The 21,757-nt window shown below is 41.8% G+C and overlaps 1 long non-coding RNA gene across 3 annotated transcripts in view; it reads left to right on the forward strand.

Annotated features, from left to right (window-relative positions):
- Positions 1–3,222: 3,222 nt before the first annotated feature.
- LOC147914038 (uncharacterized) overlaps positions 3,223–21,757 on the forward strand; it is a 343,556-nt gene continuing 325,021 nt past the window's right edge. For 2 of the 3 annotated variants that reach the window (XR_015555726.1, XR_015555725.1), the window contains exon 1: positions 3,223–3,384. This is a non-coding gene — a long non-coding RNA (uncharacterized LOC147914038). Of the gene's footprint in view, positions 3,385–8,880; positions 8,952–21,757 lie in introns of those variants that run through there. The other variant, XR_015555727.1, reaches the window with a different exon arrangement.

The following is a 21,757-nucleotide window of genomic DNA, read 5'->3' on the forward strand; positions in this document are numbered from 1 at the left end:
TATAATCTTTTGTATTTCTGAGGTGTCTGTTGTAACCTCTCCTCTTTCATTTCTGATTTTACTTATTTGTGCCTTCTCTCTTTTTTTCTTGGTGAGTCTAGCTAAAGATTTGTCAATTTTGTTGATGTTTTCAAAGAACCAGCTCTTGGTTTGATTAATTTTTTATATTTTTTTTTGGTCTTTATTTCATTTATTTTTGCTCTGATTTTTATTATTTCCCTTCTTCTACTGATTTTGGGCTTTGTTTGTTCTTCTTTTTCCTGTTCCTTCAGGTGCATTGTTAGATTGTTTATTTGAGATTTTTCTTGTTTGTTGAGATAGGCCTGTATCGCTATAAACTTCCCTCTTAGAACCGCTTTTGCTGTATCCCATAAATTCTGGCATGTCGTATTTTCATTTTCATTTGTCTCCAGGTATTTTTTGATTTCTTCTTTGATTTCTTCATTAACCCAGTCGTTGTTCAGTAGCATTTTGTTTAATCTCCACGTATTTGTGGTTTTTCTGATTTTCTTCCTATAGTTGATTTCTAGTTTCATACCATTGTGGTCAGAAAAGATGCTTGGTATTATTTCAATCTTCTTAAATTTATGGAGACTTGTTTTGTGGCCTAATATGTGATCAATCCTGGAGAATGTTCCATGTGCATTTGAAAAGAACGTGTATTCTTCGGTTTTTGGATGGAATGCTCTGTATATATCTACTAGGTCCATCTGTTCTAGTGTGTCATTTAAGGCCAATGTTTCCTTATTGATCTTCTGTTTGGATGATCTATCCGTTGGTGTGAGTGGAGTGTTAAAGTCCCCTACTATTATTGTGTTACTGTCTATTTCTGTTTTTATGTCTGTTAATAATTGCTTTATATATTTAGGTGCACCTACATTGGGGCGTAGACAAGTGTTATATCCTCTTGTTGGATTGTTCCCTTGATCATTATGTAATGCCCTTCTTTGTCTCTTTTTACAGTTTTTGTTTTAAAGTCTATTTTGTCTGATATGAGTACTGCTACCTCAGCTTTCTTTTCATTGCCATTTGCGTGGAGTATCTTTTTCCATCTCTTCACTTTCAGTTTGTGAGTGTCTTTAGGTCTGAAGTGTGTCTCTTGTATGCAGCATATATATGGGTCTTGTTTTTTTATCCAGTCAGCCACCCTATGCCTTTTAATTGGAGCATTTAGTCCATTGACGTTTAACGTAGCTATTGATAAGTATGTACTTACTGCCATTTTTTAACTTTTTTTTTCTCAGTGTTTTAGTAGTCCTTCTCTGTTCCTTTCTTCTTCTATACAGAATTGATGGTCACTTTAGTTTGACCTCTGTCTGAAAGCTGTACTCTTTAACTCCCCTCCTCCCTCCTTTTATGTTTTTGATATCATATCTAACCTCTTTTTTGTGCATTTGTATCCCTTACATTCTAATCATGGAAATAGATAATTTTTCCTATTTGTGGTCTTCTCTTTTCCCCTTAAATCAGTCCCTTTAACATTTCTTGTAGCACTGGTTTCTTGGTGACAAACTCCTTTAATTTTTGCTTATCTGGGAAAATTTTGATCTCTCCTTCCATTTTGAATGATAACCTTGCTGGGTAGAGTATTCTTGGCTGTAAGTTTTTTCCTTTTAGCACTTTAAATATATCATGCCATTCTCTTCTAGCCTGTAAGGTTTCTGCTGAGAAGTCAGCTGATAGCCTTATGGGGTTTCCTTTGTATGTAACTTGACATTCTCTTGCGGCTTTTAGGATTCTCTCTTTATCTTTAATTCTGGACATTTTGATTATGATGTGTCTTGGTGTGGGCCTCTTTGGGTTTATCTTGTTTGGGGCTCTCTGTGATTCCTGTACCTGGATGTCTGTTTCCTTCCTTAGGTTAGGGAAGTTTTCAACTATTATTTCTTGAAATAGATTCTCTGCCCCCTTGTCTCGCTCTTCTCCTTCCAGGACACCTATAACACTGATGGTAATGCGCTTGATGTTGTCCCAGAGGTCCCTTAGACTGTCCTCACTCTTTTTAATTCTTTTCTCTTTTACCTGTTCACCTTGGGTAATTTCTTCTAGTCTTTCGTCCAGCTCACAGATCCGTTCTTCTGTATCCTCTACTCTGCTTTTGAGTCCCTCTAATGAATTTTTCACTTCCAGTATTGTATTCTTCATTACTGATTGGTTCTTTTTTATATCTTCCATTTCTTTGTTGACATTCTCACTGAGTTCATCTATTCTTTTCCCCAGATCAGTGAGCATCCTTAACACTCTTAGTTTGAACTCTCTGTCGAGTAGGTTGCTCATTTCTGTTTCACTTAGTTCCTTTTCTGGGGTTTTGTCCTGTTCCCTTACTTGGAATGTATTCTTTTGCCTCCTCATTTTGCCTCTTTCCCTGTGCTTGTGTCTACATATTAGGTAGGTCAGCTACATCTCCTGCTCTTGGATAGGTGACCTTATGTAAGTGATGGCTTAGGAGGTCTGCAGTGTGCTTCCCTCAGTTCTCAATGTTCCAGGGGTGACCCCTATGTGGGCTACGTGTGTCCCTCTGTTGTGGCCTGTTTGCTTTCCCTGTAGGTGCCCAGAGAGGCTGAGTTATGTTCCTGGCCAGCTGTTGTAATGCTCAGCTGCTTGTAGTTGTTGTGGGCCCTTCAGTCTCTTTATCAGGTGTGGGGAGCCCCAGCACAGTTGGCTGCAAGTTCTAATACCACATTTGTGTTGCAGTATTTCTTTTAAGTGAGTAGGCCCCCAGCGTGGCAGGTTGTTAGGCTCAGGGCCTTACAGTTGCTGTAAGCCTCTAGCCTATTAGGTCTCTTGTCAGCTCTCTGAGGATCGCAGCTGGGTGGGGCTGGCCTCAGGCACAGGAGCACCCAATTCTTTCAGGCTTTGGAAGGTGGGGCAAACCTCCTATGTGGGTCTTTGAGAAGCACAAGTCTTCTGCAGCTGACAAGCCCTGCTGCCCACAGGTCCACACACACAGTCAACACAGTCCTGCGCCGTGTGCGTGCCCCAATCTCCCCAGGCGGACTCAGTCTCTCCACGGCGGGAGCCCCACACACTCCGCCACTGCCCCACACTCTCCACCCGCTCCTTGTGCACACCCTGCCCCGCTCAAGTCCGCTCAGTTGCCAGGCTGCAGAGAATCCAGTCACCAGTCTATGCAGGGCCACAAGTTGCCTGAGGGCTTGTTGTTGGGTGGGGCCAGTCTCTAGGGTGGGCTGCCTGCCCTTGCTGAGCTGGATTAAATCGGTGCTCTAGCGGGTGGGGCAGACCCTGGGCTAGCAGGCCTCAGGGAGAACTCCAATGGCTTCTGTGTCAGCGGCGCCCACACCGGGCCACAACAATGGCCGCCGCCAATGTCCCAGTCCCTGGAGAGGTCTCACCCCTCACCGAGATGCACTCAGGGCCTATTAGGTGAGTTTCTTATCACCAAAGCACTGTGCACCTTTCTTTCTGGTGATTTTAGGATGCTTTCTGAAACGGGTGAGTTTGCGCGCGGGCCCTTTAAGAGCCAGTTTTAGTTTCTTTGTGAACCGCGTTTTCTGGGGGTGCTTAGTAGCAGGCACAGTCAGATATTATGCCGCTGGTCTCGATTGTGCTGGGTCCACAAAATGCCCACAGCGGGGGCGCTCCCCGGCTCAGGGCCCCGCGCCTCCAGGGAGGCTGCCTACCTGTGCGCTGCTCCCGGCGGCCGTGACGCTGGCGGCTTGTGAAGGCGGCGTTTTTCCTCTCCAGAAGGGAGTCTCTGCCTCTTCTACCTCAGTTAGGATTGTCCGCTGTTGCAGGAGTTCCTCTCATCCAGTTTTCAGTTCTGTCTCAGGGGTAATTTTTCCACGAGTAGCTGTAAATTGGCTGTGTCCACGGAAGGAGGTGAGTTCCCAGTCTGCTTACGCCGCCATCTTGACTCCCGCCCCTGCTTATGCTTTTGAATAAATGTATACTTTATTAACTAATCCCAGTGGCATCTACCTACACTTAAAAATACTTCTTTCTGGATGTGCGTGAGATTGTTTTTCAGGTGGTAGATAATGTTCAGTGTGTATATATGTTCATGATGCTTTGAAATAACTCTAAAAACCCTTGGGGGATCTGTAGCCCACAATTTGGGAGATGTTATAGCGGAAATGAGATTCACAAACTGGTGTCCCACGCACCCAATTTGACCAGCAGATGTGTGTGGATTGGCTAGCAGATTATTATTACTGTATAATTAAAATGTAGTGTCTTTGGTGGGACCTGCACTCTCCTAGGGGTTCTGGTCCCACAATTTTACTAAACCTGCCTGCTCCATTCCTTTACAACCTACTTGGCCCTTGAAGACATTTGATTTGTGATCCCTGGTATGAAATGATTACATTCCTTTGACAGAATGCGGCTATCTACAATTGGTAAAGTACTTTGATATCTCTAACCTGATTTCAGCTTCATAGCCCCCACCACCGCGCTGTGATAGGGATGAGATGATGTCATTCCTAGCTTAAAGATGAGTTAATTGAGACTCAGTAGCTTTAACAACTTGCCCAATATCTCCCAGCTGGTAAGAGGAATTGCTAGGTCTGGAACCTAGGCCTTCTGACTCCTAGAAAGATGTTCTTTTCCTCACATTACACTGTCCTCCCTGTAATTTGCCTGAACCCTAGATAAGCCAGCTGTTACTGTCAATAGATAGCCATCAAAATCAGATCTGAGGAAATAGGAATAAACAGCTGACCTTTAATAGAAGCACAGGAGGAAATCTGCCCATTTCAGTTCAAGACACTCATAAGTGAGGAGAGGTAATGTGCAGGTAATGTGCAGATACGGGAGTTTGTAAACAATAGAAAAATCCTATCCAAGCCAAGAGAAAATTAGAGATTGTTGAAGGCAGAGAGCAAAGAGTAGAAAAAATACAATTGAAGAAGCCAGTAGATCTAAGCCTTGACTTGCTTGTGCCCATATAAAATCACTTCTCAGAGCACCTGTTCTGTTCTCTTTTCCATCTTTAAGCAGGGATGATCATATTTATACCCACTGCCTCGGTTGCCATCACAGGGATTAAACAGAATCTTAGAGGCAAAAAATGTTCTGAAAATAATACAGTGAATAGTAATCTATGGCCTGCAGCCCAGGGAGCTTTCAGATAACCTTTTTTTCTTCCGTGGGGAATTAATTGTCAATCTTTGTGGTCACTGAAGTTTTTCTTGTCTCTCATAGAAAATTGTGGGTTTTTTGGTAGGCCCTAGATCTCTGTGACAGACCTCAAGGACACAGATAATTTGAAAATTGCATAGTGAGTCTCCATAAAGACCATTGGGCCAGACATCTAATACATCCAGATTCCTGATGGATGAAGAATTGCAAATGTTTACTTTAGGCAGTTAGATTCTGGGAGGTTGGATTTGAAATTAAGTGATTATTTCAGTCTGTTTGGGCTGCTATAAGAACTGCCATAGACCAGGTGGCTTAACAACAAACATTATTTCTCACAGTTCTGAAGGCTGGGATGTCCAAGACCAAGGCACTGACAGATTCAGTGTCTGGTGAGGGCTCACCTCCTGGTTCATAGCTGGTTCATCCCGCTGTGTCCTCACGTGTCCTAAGGAGCGAGGGAGCTATCTGTGATCTCTTTTATACGGTATTAATCCTAGAGCCCTCATGATCTAATCACCTCTCAACGGCCCCCCCTCCAAATACCATCACAGTGGGGATGAGGCTTCAGCATACGGGGGACACAAACATTCAGTCTACAGCAGTGACTGTGGGTTTTGGATTTGAAAGGACTGTATTTCTTGCTCATGTTAAGTAATCACCAGCTTTCCCCAGTGTCTTCTGAGCAGTCTATTGATTTTAGCTGAAATGGTTTCCAAAGGTTACAGGTCACCAGCAATGAGTTTTCCTCAACTGCCATAGATATCCTTTTCTTATGCTCTGTTTTCTAGATTTAATTGTGGCTTCAGAACATCTCAGCAGGGAGCCTGGGGAAGATCAGTGAGGGACGTAGTGGAATTTTCTGCATGTTGCCTGGGTTTCTGACTAATGCCAGTGGCTAAGCTAAACTTCTAAAGGAGAGGAGCATGGGTGGCTGTGATATTCTCTGCGCATGCTTTTTTGAGTGCTTCTGAAGCAAAGTTCTCTCACCTCTAGTTGGGATCTATTTTTCTTTGCATTCTTAGGGTTTATTGACTATAACCCCAAAAACACAAAACTGATCTAAAATGGAAAGATAGTAAATCCCCATTTTTCCGGAATCCAACCAAACAGAAAGGTAACTAGAAAGAATCTTGCTTTCAGAGGTGCTCTCTGAGGATTGTTGATTTGAATGCAAGAATTAAATGAGACAACGTATTTTTAAATATCTGTAAACTTATATGTGAAGAGGCAGTTTCTAATCTGTCTTAGACAGAGGACTCCTTTTTTAACATTAAGAAGTTTTGTGATGTGTGGTAGTAATAGTTATACTTTGATATCTATTAGATGAGAAACAACGTGATGACTAAAAGCAACAATGAATAGCACAGCGCCATTCTTAAAGGAACTCAGATGTCAAGTAGATACAAATATTACATAAAGAAACACACATTACATTTATGGAGCTACACATATATTTGAAAAATATTAATTTATATATTGCCAAGACATTATTTTTTCATTTTACAGACAATATTTGGTGGATATACAGATTCTTGAACTCCTTGTAAAAATTTCATGACTCTTCTGGTCTCTGTTGCCCACTGGTTGAGAAATATTGAATTCTTAAATTAATTTTGCTAACTCTTTGAAACTGAGCATCTGTATATAATATGTGTGATGATTAGGTAATCAAATTATTCAGTTTATTCCTCAATTATTCCAGATAAACAAGAATGACGGAGAAAGGTTTAAGAATTTATATACATCATTTCTTTGCCTCTGATCAGCCAACATTTCGACAGTATACAGATGACACAACACTTGTGACATTGGAAGGGGTTTTGAAGATGGGAGGTCTTATAATGCCGTGGAAGAAATCAGAGACCTAGATCCATGGCTTCTTGGGTTCCATTGTTTCCAAGCTGTGTGTTTTTGAGGAAATTAAGCTTTCTAGATTGCAGTTTCCTGATTTCAAATTTGGGCATAGAAATACCTACTTCACAGCGTTATCGTGAGGCTCTGCATATGATAGGCATTTGACAAATAGTAGCTATAATCTAATTCATCCTCCATTTTACAGATAAGAAAATTAAAGGTCAGAAAGACTGAGACTTAAAGGACAGAAAAAAACTAACTTGTGGCAGTGCAAAGCAAAGACCTCCTGACTCATACATCTGTGTTCTACCACAATTCTAAAATTTATACTTTCTGCTTCCTACCCTCAAAACATTCATGCCAATTTTCTAGGCTGGAATTGGCAATGGGCTGACAGACAGAGGTTTTGAGAGGAAAACTTGCAGCATCTTTTGTCCAGATTCTCAGAATGGTTTTCAGTAAGTGCTACTTTATCCCAGGATATCAAATGATGGGTTTCTGCTGCTCCTGCCTTCTCTGATTCTATTACCACTTGGAAAGCCCTGTGGTTCACAGCTAATTAAAGAGGGATGGAAGAAAATTATACCTCTGTTGATGTTATTGTTTTAATCTATCTCAAAAGCTTCTTAACAGCAAGGCAACAAGCAGCAGACCGAGAGTGAGTTCTCTCTGACAGAGAGGGCACAGGAGACCCTAGAATGATTTCCATGAACCCACTACCATTTCGTTAAGTGACTTTTATACTTTCTATTGTTACAGATTCTCTCTCTCTCTCTCTCTCACACACACACACACACACACTCACGCTCTTTCAGATAATATTCCAAGATCTGCTGAGTCTTAGGAAAGCAGGGAGCCCCAGAAAAGAATAAAATATCATTGGTATTGTGTATTTATTACATATCCTGCACCATATTTTCTCTTTCATTTTCTCATTTAATCACCACAACAAGCATGTGTCCCCATTTTGTATAAGGAAATACCAAAACTTTGTGAAGTTAAGATCACGTAGCTAATAAGTGTCAGAGCTGAGATTCAAAAGCATATCTTTATCATCATCATTATAATCAGTTGTTATAACTGTCATTCCACCATATTTATTAAAATGCCTAACATTTATTGACCATTTAGTACGGATTGAGCTCTCTTCTAAGTACTTGGATATATTAATTTATTTAAATACACTTTATATGTATTTAACCAGTTTATTCCTCACAGAAACCTTCTAAGATAGGTATTATTATTGTTCCCAAGGTGATGCAACTGAAAACTCAGTTAGTTTAATTCCAGAAGCTGCACTCTTAATCACATTGCTCTGTCTGAATGCAAACTAGGTATTTTCCAACACTACACATTGCCGCAGTAGGGCTTTCGGACCCGGGAGGTCTTTCAGAATCCTCATGGGAACTAGGGAGTACATCTGCTTGAGAATATGATCCAATTCAGGTATACCTAGGTTAAAATCCTCTCAGCCATTATGACAGTGTTCCTCACAGCCTGGACAGTGGACAAAATAGTGGACAATAGCAGATACTGTTCAGGATCAAATAGGTAGCATTAGTAGGTCATCTAGGTCCCTTGTTGCTTAACAAAGCAATACATATTCTAATGTGATTTAGCAGTGTGACCAAGTAGCTACCTGTAAAGAAAGGCTTCAGGTGGTCCACGCCTATGATAATGCTAATTAACAGGTAATGGGCATGGGAATGCAATCAGCACCTAGGACAGCGCCAGTGGTGCTGTGGCTCCCAAACAGTGTTGAACTGCGATTGGCAGCTCTGTGCTGTGCAACTGGCCCTGCCCTAAAGCTGAAACTTTAAAAGCTCTTGACGTTTTTGTCCTAAACTTAAAACAGTGATTATTCACCTTCTATGTGTATATAGTGTCCTAAAATAATAACCATGTATTGTTTCTCATGATTTTGTAGGTTGGCTAGGCAGTTCCTCTGCTGGCTTCCCCGGGCTCATTCATGCAGCTGCATTCAGCTGGAGGGTCAGGTGAGCTGAAAGGTTCAAGATGGCTTCACTCAGATGTCTAGTAGCTGGTGCTGAATTTTGGCTGGGCTGCCTCATTTCTCCTCCCTGTGGTTTCTTATCCTACAGTCAGCCATACCAGCTTCCTTACATGGTGGTGATAAGGCAATATTACTCCTCTTGAGATTTAGTCTCCAGAACTCACAAAAAGTCAGTTCTACCTATATTCTAATGGTCAAGACAAGTGACAAGTCCATAATAGATTCAAGAGGTCAGAAAAGTGACTCCACCTTTTAATGAAATAAACTGCAAGGAATTTGCAGCCATATTTAATTTATCACAGCCTTCTTAAAATAACTGGTCAAGACAGACCACAGTGAGAAGTACTAAAGTTCTTCCCTGATTCTTCAATACAATCCCACCCTCTCACATTCTCCATATAACACTGTTGTGTTTTGTATGCACCTCTATTATAATACTAATCCATTTCTGCATTGAATAAGCAATTATTGAAGATCATTTGTGAGCCAGGCAAGATGCCAGTTCTTTTTTTTTTAATTTACATTAGCTCACCAAGTTATTACAAGAATCTATCAGATTTTGTCATTCTCCTCCACCCCCATTTAAAGATGAAGACACTGAATCTCAGGAAGATGAAGAATTTGCCTCAATGCACGGTCAGCACATGGCAGTCTTACATTTTAGTAGTCTATCATTTGCATTTAGTCTGATGCATTGCAGTTCTTCATTTCCCTGTTTACCTCCCCTAAAGATTGTGTGCTCCCTGAGGACAAGACTGTGTATTTCTCCTTTGTTTATGACCAGTTCATAGAATGCTACTGGAGATGGTTTGTAGGTTCTCAGTAAATGTTGTTGGATGGAGAGATGAATGGACTTCCAAACTGTGGATGCTATGTTCTTTCTTCTATGAGTATCTCCAGTTTATGTTATTTGAGCCCATGTGGCTGAGAATAATATGATTGAAAATAATAATCAACAGCATTTATCTAAAGCTTACTACATGCCAGAGGCTGTTAAGAATTTTTGCATATTGATTTCATGTATCCTCACCACTTATGAGGTAGGTACCATCATATTGATTTTACGTCTCCAGGGGTTTAGAGACTAGAATTAGATTGCCCAAGGTGATACACCTATTAGAACTTGAACTCAGGGCTGTCTGACTCCTAAGGCTATATTCTTGATGATTGAATTATTCAATTCACCCAACCCTATTGCCTTTCTGCATTCTTTTCTGGAAGAAAAGTTTACAAGTTCATATGGAAGGAAATTTACATGAGATAAAGCTCCCCATCCCCTGCTGAATAAAATAGAAGGGAACTCAAGACTCTCCATGATCTGTCTCCAAACTGCCTTTCTTGCCTTATTTCCTACTTTGCCTACCTACAGATTCTATATTCCTACCACATTGCTCACTCTTCCTATGATATGGCTGCCATCACCACGTCTCTTTGCCTTTGCTGGTAATGTTCCCTCCATTCTTCACACACTGAAATTCTTCTTAGTATTTATAGATAGTTAAAGTGACTCTTCTTTGGTAAAACATTCTTTTTATTCCTCTAGTTGCCATTAACTACCTATTTGTCAACGTTTCTCTAGCAAATAATGTATACCTTTATTTAGTCTGATTCTATCCCAGTTCAGTGTTTACGTGCCTGCCTTCCACTAGACAGTGAACTCCTTCCTGCCTCCATCTCTGCTCCCTTCTTCTCTTTTTTTCCAACAGATCTCACATTTCTGCTCTGTCTCAGGCACAAAGCTATAGCCTAGGACTATAGAAATTACTAAGACATCAACCCTACCCTCGGGAAGCTCACATGGTATTCAGCACAGAGAAGCCATTGAGTAAGCATTAAATGAATAAATGAAGGAGCTTGCCTCGGGGGGAGTCAGGGGTGTAAACAATTACCATATCAAGTCTATACTAGAAATATGGGCAGTGCCTCGCACTACAGACACTCAGTAAATATTCATTCATTTATTTACTCTCTATAACAAGACTGGCCTGGGTTTGAATCCTAATCTTACTCTCTTGATAACTTTGAGCAAGTCACTTTAACTTTCTGATGCTCAGTTATCAAATCTGTGAAACAGTCAATAATACTGACCATATAGGGTTTCTGTGAAAATTAAATATGTAGCAAATGCCTATAGTAAGAGCTCAGTGTATTTTAGCATTCTAAACTCCTCCCTAACTGAATTCCAGAAAGAATATGCAGCAATTCAAAATACTTTGTTGGATGGATGGATGGATGAGTTAATGAATGAATAAGTGAATGAAAGAGGCAAGACTTGAGTGGAGTAAAACTCCAAGGCATGATGACGCAGACAGGGGCAAGAGAGCATCAGCTCCCTTTGCAGGGGTTTTGAGCCACCAAAGCTCTGGAACACACCATCTTCTGCTACCCCTACCTCCTCCCTAAAGGCCATGCCACTGCTCCTCCCCTTCACAGGGGGCCCAAACAGCTTGTTTTTCTCCTCTTTGTGTGTTGGGGATATGTGATTTTACTGTCAGCATGGTGTTTCTAATGAAAGGCAAATGGTGTCCAATGTGACTTGGAAAAAAGTGTACAAACAACAACAAAATTATATGTTCTTTTTTCCTGTAGTGTTCGCAGGGAGAATATGTGACTTGTTTGCTGTCAATATGGCTTATAATGACATGGTGCACAGAAGCACTGCCAAATGTGTGCAGCATTCATTATACACATGTATTAAATGTAATGTGATATGAGTTTGGCGGCAGAGCAGATGAGAGCTGCCCTGGGGCTAATTTGGAGTTACAGCACCTCTTCCCATGGGGTGATTAAGGGGGAAAGGGGAAGTGGGCAGCAGCATGGGCGTGTAGCAGGGTGTCTAGAATTTTCAGGACTGCTTCTGGGCTAGGTTGAGAGAAAATGTTAAAGCTCAAAGGGTTTTTAAAGATATATCTTCTTTTAGCAACAACAGAAAAATCATCTAATAACCAATTTTTGAGCCACTATTAAGTGCCAGGCTTGAAACAGGCCCTGGGAATAAGATGTTTCACCAGCCTTCAAGAAGTTCACAGGTTACTAGGAGACAGAAACAAGTAGAGAGAGAATGATGATACACCATGATAAATGCAGTAAAGTTGATATCAAACCACAGAGGAGGATACCTAAACCGGCCTAATGTCACTTCTTCTGAGATGCCTTCCCTGACCCCTCCTATATGACCAGGCCACCTTCTTACATGCTCTCATGGCACCCAGGGCTTCTCCTTCATTGAATTTGTTCTGTGTGTGATAATTTCATCAATGTCTGTCTGGCTTCTAGACTCTGAGCCCCGTGAAGGTAGGGGCTCCTTTATTTTGCCCATCTTATATCTCCAGCACCTAGCACAGTATCTGGCACTCAGCAGATGCTCTAGCAATGTTTGTGGTTGAATAAATGAGTACTGTCATGTATGAGCTTAATCTGGAAGGACTGGAAGAAAAAAGCCAGGTAAAGAGGGCAAGGGGAGAGGTGGGCCAAAGAAAGGGGCATGCAGCACGTATAAAGGTATATGAAAACATGGAGGTGAGAAAATGCAGGGCAAAATTGGGCGAAAGGCAATAGGAGTGGGCCATTGAGATTCTTAAACATATCATTCACATTTTCTCTAGTAAGGCAGACACTTAGGTGAGAGGACAGATGTCACTGGTAGTGTCTGGGAGGAAACACACAAGAAATGCTGGACTCGATGGAGATGCAATTTGGGAGGCAGATGGGAGACGAACAGACATTTTGGTGATGAGCTAGGCAGTAAAGGCACTAGTATGGCTGGTGAATCAAACCATGTCACAAGGAGAGTTTAGCTAAAGAATGTTTAAGAAGTTCTTCTCTAAGTGGTGAGATGGTAATAAGAAGGGGCATATCGGTTTCCTAGTTGATGAAGCTTATTGGAGGAAATGGCTAGACAAAATCGTTCTGAATGAAAATGTCTCATTAAACACACATTCATAGCTGTGGAAAAATAAGAGGAATAATATTAACAATGACTAATGTTTTCTGAGAAATTATTATATGCCAGGAAGAAACAGTGATAATCAGCTTCCGTGTGCTGTCACATTGAATATTCACTGCACAACCATAAGATAGGCACTATAAAGATCCCACTTAAAGATGAGATGAGTAGAAGGAGACCTAGCAAGGTTAAGTAACTTGCTCAAGATCATCCAGCCAAGCAGAAGCGTAGCCAGGACTTGAATTGAGATCATTTGACTTCTGAATCCACTCTTTTAACTACCCAGTGGCTGAACCAGGCTTTAAGAGAGCCACGACAGACTGAGTCCTTCATTGTCTGGATTCAGGTTTAAGCCCACTTGGCTCCCTCATCCTATGAACTCAGCATTAAGTAAAGACTATGTCATGCCAATCTTTCCTTTCAGGTAAAGAATTTGGGCCCTAGTGCCAGTTCTTTATGAACTTTTGACATGCTTGTTATCATATCAACCTTCATGAATTTGGAAATTTATGAAAGTTTTAGGAAGTGGCTCTTGAAAATATTCAGGTCTACTCTGGTTCGGCATGACTGGAGGGTAGGGAATTTAGTTGTCCAGAGATGATGCAGGGGGTGGGTGAGTCAGATCATGGGAAGCCTGATGTGTCACAGAAAGAGGCTGGCCCAACTGATACTTTCAAAAAGGAGGAAATTGAAAACTGCAGAGGTTAAGGGCTTTCCACAGCACTTTGTAAAAACTATAGGTGTATACGTGTGTATGTATATACACACATATGTAATATATATTATATATACACATATAAATTATATATACACTCATATGTATACACATATATACACGTATGTATTATATATTATACACATATATATTCACACATATTATGTATACACACATACATATATACATTAAATATATATACATGCATATATTACCATAATTAAAAATATATAAATATATGTGTATACATATTTACTTGACTTATACCAGCTAACCTTTATTGAACTCTTGTGTACCTTCTGTGCTATGCCTTCACAAGCATTATGTCATTTACTCTTCACAACAACCTGAAGAAGTAGTTGTTATTATCTTCATTTTTCTAATGAGAAAAACAAGGCTCAGAGAAGTTAAGCCACTTGCCAAGGCCATGGCGTTAGTTACTAGCTGAGTCAGTATTTGGTCCCCAGTCTGTCCAGCTCCTCCAGACCTGTTCCATTAATAGTCATGTGATTCTGTCTTTCTTACCTGCCGCTACCTGTTTGTAAATAGCTCTGCAAACAGGTTCCTCTGTGAGCTCCTGAATGTCAAGGCTGGAGTCTACTCATCTATGTCTCCAAGGCTTAGCCCCAGCCAGTGTCAGCACCAGTGAATGTTTGTGGAGTAAATGAAGGAATGAATTGCCTCAGTGTACCTGGATATCAAGTGATGATAGATCCAGCCTAGAACCAGACTCCCTGAGCAGAGCATGAAGGATCTCTGTTCAGCTTCCAAAAATCTCCTCCTTCTCTGAAATCTAGCACTTACAGCCATTTCCTCTTTCTGAGTCAGTCACCAGATACAGATACAAAGTCTCGTGTCATCTTTTACACTACCGTATCTCTTAATATTTAATTTCTTAATATTTAACACTTGCATGGATTTCTCTTTTTGTGAGTTTGCTTCTCTCTTACTGTACCACAAGCTACTCAGGAGTTAAAGGGAGATAAAGGAAATTCACGTTTGTTGAGCTTGTATAACATGCCAAGCACCGTATCGAGGCCATCACATACATGAGTTTATTTGATCTTCATGACAATTCTTAGAAACAGTTATTATCTGCCTTTTACAGGAGAGCCAGTTTGGGCTCAGAGAGTCATATAATTTGAGTGATAACACATAGCAAGAATGTGGCAGAGCTGGGATTCAAACCTAGGTCTTTCTGACTCCAAAGCCCATGATATGGGCACTGACTGTCCCACCTTAGCCCCAGTTGCCACATGGCCCAGGCTTCCTCTGCCAGAGACACCCCCTTCCCTCCTCTCCCACCCGCCTCCCCTGTAGCAGGACCTGATGGCGGCAAGCCCGGGCAGCGTGGCGGGCTGTAGCAAAAATGCGCTCTGGCATCTTAGAATGCGGCACAAGGTATGCCAGTGAGAGGAAGAACAGTTGGTGAACAGTTGGTGAATGGATATTTTTATGCAAGGGTTGCCTAGAGAGAGGGGGAAAATAAGTGAAAAAACTGTTTATAAAGAAGCCACAATTAATAAGGTCTTTGTTAGCTTTTTGGATTTAGATTTTCAAGTCCATTGCTTTGCGTTTGAAAAGGAACAGAAAGGTCCCCGAGAAGCCAAGCTCCCCAGCTTTCAAAGCGTGAAGGCATTAGGAAACCAATCTGAGCCTGAGTATGTCGAGGATTTTAATTATTCAGCAAGGAGTGCAAAGATGCTCTGAATTCCTTTGGACAGCTTCTCATCTGAATTGTTTATACTGTGGCATACTCAGTGTGGGGGCTTAAGAACTATAGGATGACAAAGGAGAAAAAAAGGAAGGAAAAGAGAGCACCACACCCAGGATATCTGAGAGAACTGTAGCCACTCTAATTCCTTGCTGACCATTTTACATTCCTCTCTGGGACTCAATGTTCCCATCTGTAAAATGGAATAATAGTATCCATCAAAGCAGTTATTGTGAGGATGTGAAAAATGCCTTGTAAACCTTAAAGTCATTTAGAAATAAGAATATTAGTTTTTGTAGAGCACTTTTTAAAGTAAAAGCCTCCGCTTCCCTTATCTCTCTTTGCACATAAATTTATCTCGCGAGCATTTGTAATACTTATGATAAAAATAGCTGCTATTTGTGGAGTGCTTAGAATATGGCAGATCCATATTTTGCTATATTTGACCCTTGCAATGATCCTATGAGGTAGGTACCATTTTTCAATAGAAGTGGGAGCTCGGAGAGGTTGGGTAATGTAACCAAGGGGAGTAAGAAACAGCATCAGCACTCAAAGACCACTCTGGAGTGGGCAAGTTGGTCCAGAGTGTGAGCACTAACCACTCTGCTGTGTGCCAGGAGCCCCATAGCCATCCAAAGAGCTGGCACAGGGATAGGTATTCTATTACGGGTTGAATTGTGTCTCCCCCCCAAAAAAATATGTTGAAGACCTAACCCTCAGTATTTTCTTTGGAGATAGGGTCTTTACAGAGTAATCAAATTAAAATGAGGTCATTAGGGTGGGCGCTAATCCAATATGACTGTGTTCTTATGAAAGGGGATATTTGGACACAGAGACAGATATGCATAGAGGGAAGAGACACAAGAAGACAACCATGTACCAGCCAAGGAGAGAGGCCTAGAATACATCCTTCCCTCACAGCCCTCAGAAGGAACAAACCCTGCTAACACTTTGACTTCAGATTTCTAGTGTCCAGAGCTGTGAGATGATAAGTTTCTGTTGTTTAAGCCACCCAGTTGATGACATTTTGTTATGGTAGCCCTAGCAAACTAATACATATTTGGAACCCACTTTTCCAGATGAGGCACTTCCTCCAGAAGAGAAGAGACTAAGGTGACTTCCTCAGGTTGGTAAGTGGGATTGCTGAGGTTGCAATTCTCACTTCTACGCCTGCACATGGATTGCTCGAAAGAAAACCCTTTGCAGGTGGAATTTCTCTTGGCTCTGTTCACTGCTAGGTCCCAGCATTTACATCAGTGTCTGGCATATGGTAAACCGACACTTGTTGAATGAAAGAATGATCTTTCTACCAACTTACTCAGAACATCACAACTAGGTTAAGATGATCAAAAACAAAAAAAAGCCCATCACATCAGAACAAGAGTTGAACAAGTCTTAGTAATTGTCACAACAAAGTATTTCATACTCGGTATTCAAATACTCTTCCCACAGTCAGACACAATTATGAACAAGTTTTCAAGCAAACTCTGGAAGTCTTATTTCATAGATTGTCAGGTACAAAACTCCAAGGTCCTAGTTCATATTTATATTTGGAAACCATTGACTCACCTACCTTCCTTCCTCTCTGGTTTCTGCCCATGTAGCAGTGTCATCAGATGTTTTCCTTGCTATCTTATTAGCCACTTTTTGGTTTTCCTTTGCTGGTTATTCCTCATTCATCCAAATTCTAAAATCTGGAGTGCTCCAGGATTCTGCTTTTCTCTGTCTAGACTCACTCCTTTGGTAGTCCTGTCCTGTCATGTGGCTTGAAATTCTATCTATGTGCTGACAATACCCAAATGTGTATCTCCTGCCTAGACTTCTACACCAAACTCCAGACTTGTATATCCAATAACCTATGTAATATTTCCACTTGGATGCCTAATACATATCTCAAAGTCAATATGTTCTAAACCAAACTCCTGATTTCTTCTGTCACCTCAAATAAAATACTGCTCCACATGTCTTAACAAATGGCAACTTTATCCCTCTTATTGCTTAGGTTCAAAATCTTGAGTCTTGCTTGACTCCACATTTTCTCTCACACCAAATATCCAATCATTCAGCTAATCATATTGGTATTACTTACAAAACGTATTTGGAATTTGGCCACAGCCTCTTATAACCTCCACTACCGTCAGCATCTTCTTTGCCTGGATTATTGCAATAGCTTCTTAACTGGTCTTCCTGTGTTCACCCATGTCCCCATACAATCCTTCTCCATACAATCCCTTCTCCACACATTTTCCTGGGCAATTCTATTAAAATGTAAGTCAAGTCACATAGTCTTCTGTCCAAAATCTTCCAACAGTACTATATGATTCAGCTCCCCACTACCTCTTTGACTTCATTTCCTCATTCACTGGATCACATTCAGTTTTATTTACATTGACTATGATCAAGTTTGCAAAGCAACAAGAGTCTGGTGGACCTAAGGTTTTTCTGAGGAAGTAATCTCAGTTTAATCCTTTGAATAGCCAAACTCTTCTCCACATCCACTGTGTCAGTGCTTCCGAAACTCTTCCCAGGCCCTCCCCCAAGACACACTTAACTAGACCACGTGCTGCTCCACAACTTTTTAAAATATTCACCTCATTTGTGTATAATTTTTGTCATTATCGTATTGTTAGCAGGAGGAGTAGGCAACCTACAGTGGTACAAGCACCATTATGGCCTCTTATCTATTTTGGTCAAACTTCATCTGAATGAGGCTTACCTCATTCTTATGTTTGCAAGAGGGTAAATAAGTTGCAGTCTCCTCCTTATCTTGTCTGTCTTTCTGAACTTGTTGGTATGCTGGATGTCTTCTCTCAAGTGAGTCCCCTCTCAATCTTTCTCTACTCTGTTCCCTGCCCCAGAGGACTGCTGTATGAAGTGTATCAGTGGGCTCCAGTGCCCTAAGGCTTCTGGATGAAGTGAGGAGGGAGGAGAGTGAGGTCAAGATGTTTTTTTTCCTGGTTCCCTCCCTGTGAGGTCACCTTGGGCTGGCTGTGTCCCAGATATCACTAATCCTTTCAAGGGGGCTGCTCTAGGGAACTCTCTCTCATTTAGGGTTCTGATAATGGCTCTCTCCCACCTTTTCCCTTCCAGCCTGGGGGTGTTAACCTCCACTATTATTGCCCCATCCCTTAAGGTTCCCTTCCCTTGCCTACACGTTTATAATTAGTGCTTCCTTGAGCTATTCTTAATTGAATGTGCCACCAGTGTTTCCCTGGGACCCTGACAAATACACCTGGTGATCTATAAATGTTCCCCTGACTTACTACATTTTATCTGTGACAGTCAGACCTGATAAATTCCCTTCTTTTGACACAAAAGATTGTTTTTTTGATCAATACTTCTCAACCAAACAAGAGAAAGTCTATCTTGCCTTTGAAGGGTGAGGTTCTGAAACCAAACTGGCCCATTTGTTAATCCTGAATTAGACAATGGCCAAGAGCTTTAACTTCTTGGCCTTTCACTTTCTGCCAGATCTTGTACATTTTTAAATGGTATTTATATGACTGATACAGACTGTTACATAGTAGGCACATATTAAATATTAATTCATATTCTTTCCTCTTCACCTTGGTGCATTTGTTTTTCTAGCTTTTTTTTTCTACTTCATTTTGATTAATGCAATACCTAAACTCAGTGGAGCTCGTGGAGTAGCACAGTGTGTAATTTGGAGTCGGATAATTTCCTCATCAGTGGGAGTTGCTCTGGTGCTAATTTGGGCTGTATCCTCTATTTCAGTCCTTTGTCTCATTTGTAAAGAGCGTATTGTATTGTTCCAACTTCCACACTTTTCTTTATGAGATTCACATCGTGACTGAAAGTGAAACTAGAAAATCCATTCCACCCTCAGAGTCATCGACTGTAGGGCATGTATACGAAATGGCACCTTTATTAGGGTAAGTCTCGATGCACCAATTTCTGGATAGAGGGCTCTCCCTCTGTTCCTCAGTGTTGCCTTTATTGGCACTAGTGGAGACACTGTGGAAAGATCACTGGACTAAGTCAGATTAACTGAGATCCCTGATTTACCTCAGCTACCTGACCTTCTGCAGCTGGAGTCCAGTTCATAACAAGCAGTGCCCACCAGGCTTGCTCACGGGAACAGTTTAGCAAGACAGCTGAGGTGAAGCCAGAGAGGTTAAATCAGGAGGGAGAAGACCAGTCATGAGCCTCAAGATAAACAGCACATTGGAGAGGCTAAAAGCTGGAGCACTGAGTGCCAGAGCTCAAGCCGGAGGTGGAAATAGAGCAGACTATATATCCTAAAGTAGAGTGCATGAAGAATGCACTCCTCAAATACAGGGAAGGCAGCCTCAAAATAAAGTGTGGATAGAAGCCAGGGTCTGTCCAGGAACAAATTGTATCAACACAGTCACTGTGCCTCTCTAAGGGAAGACTTGCATGGTCTTACCAAGGCAAAGACCAAAGCTGGAAGTGGGACCTTCGCCTCTCTGAGCCCTAGGACTCATGTCAGTTAATAGGGGATAACATTCGCTGCCCTGTTTGCCACCCAGGACTGTTGTAGTGATAAAGAGAGAAAATAGGCGTGAAAGCATTTTGTAAACCACAAAGCACTACCCAAAAGTGAGAATCCAGCAGACATTTCACCATGTAGAGCTGAACTCTTCTCTAAGAGGTTGCCTACCTGGTCAGTTGGAGTCAGAGCAATCCTGAACTCCATCTCCACGAGGGATGTATTAATTGGCAGAGAAACTGTACTCAGAGGAATTTAAGCAAAAAAGTCCACTGAAGGCAAACTGCAGGAAGGTTGGTGTGTGGCTGGGCTTGTGTTTGGAGAAAATCCTGGTCTCCAAACACAAACCAACCTTGCTCCATGCGGTCTCCCTACTTCTCCTGCGGTTCAGCTTCACTGGGCCCCCATCATGGCCCAACTCTCTCCTGGAGGCTGAAACACCGTCGCTGCAACTCCTAGACCTACCCCTTCTCAACATCACCACCCTAAAGGAATAAGCCCTCTTCTCTTACTTCCATTCCAAAAGATCCTGAGAGAACTTGTGCTGGCTTGAGTCAGGTGCCCATTCTATGACCAGGGCAAGGGGTACTATGATTGGTATTTCTACATGCTTTGGATCAAGGAAGAAGCTGTTCCTCAACTATTCCTGGAAGGGAAGGTGCTAAAAGGACAGAAAAATAGACGACCACTACAAGCATCTAATTAACACTACACCCTGTAAACTAGGTTTTGAAAACTAAGACATCTGGACTTTTTAGGATGGACCCCCTTCCTCCACTGGAAGCATATCAGGAAAAAGATTGATAGTGAATTAGTCAGGGTCCTGGCAGGGAACACGGTATACTCAGAAGGGGGATCTGAGGAGGCTCTAGAGAAGGGACTATTTACAGAGGTGTGGGAAGGGGTAGGGGAGACTACAAAGGGATGGTGAAGTGTCCAAAGGTTATTACCAGGGAGAAGCCATTTCTGTTCTTTGGTCTGAAAGGGAAAGGGTGGAGGGAGGGTTATCTGAAGCTACTGAGACATGGAGCTGTAGGGGAGGGCCTGCAGACAGGAGCTGTGCCTTCACTATAGGGACCTGTAACTGGCATACCAATAGGGGAGGAGCTGGGGGACAACAACCTTTCTCTCCCTCCACCTGCCTGTTCCATGCTGTGCCTCTCATTGGCCAATCCCAACTAGAAGCTAGAAGTCAAGGCACCCAGCTTGATGCAGCCCTTAATAGTAAGATTCCCAGGGTGCAGAGCAAGGTAGAAAGGGATGGAAGGTCGACCTGGAAGTGCAAACTGAGGCTCCCCAGCACAAGGGTACATCTGCTCCCTTTGGGTCAAAAGAGAGGCCTAGGTAGAGTCCACTCTGTAAAGTGGACAATATAAAAGAATCATGGGATTTTAGGGCTGGAGGGGGCTTTAGGCTCACTTAGACCAGGAGTCACAAACTTGTCTATTCCTAGCCCTCAGATGTGCTTTGCATGGATGACACAGCTTTAAAGCCAAAAACCAAAAACAAGCAAAGAATAGGCAAAAAAACTCCTCAAATCTTAACATTAACACCCTTAAGTACTTGTCATTTCCCCGCAGTCATCATCATTTTCTGTTATCTAGCACCTGCCACTGTATACATCCATGTCTCCTAAAGTATTTGCTCTGAGGACCTGTGATTAGAAAAGTCAAACTTCTTCATTTTTCAGATAAAGAAACTGGGCCTAGAAAAGGAAATCCGTTTGCCCATGGCTGCACAGCCTTGGTGGGAATTCTGTCTGTCTGCACAGACAGAAATAGAAATGTATAAACAGGAGGAATGGGTAAGAGAGTTGCTAGTCTCTGTAGGATGGGAGCCATCTTTGCACCTGGGAGTGGTTGTCATTTGAAGCACTGATTATGCAAGAATTCTGCTTGCTCTGTGTGGTCCCAGGAGGTGGAACTAGGATAATGGGGAAAAGT

Source organism: Ceratotherium simum, chromosome 22 (assembly GCF_057802395.1).
Source record: "Ceratotherium simum simum isolate JZ-2026a chromosome 22, ASM5780239v1, whole genome shotgun sequence".
Classification (NCBI taxonomy): Eukaryota; Metazoa; Chordata; class Mammalia; order Perissodactyla; family Rhinocerotidae; genus Ceratotherium; species Ceratotherium simum.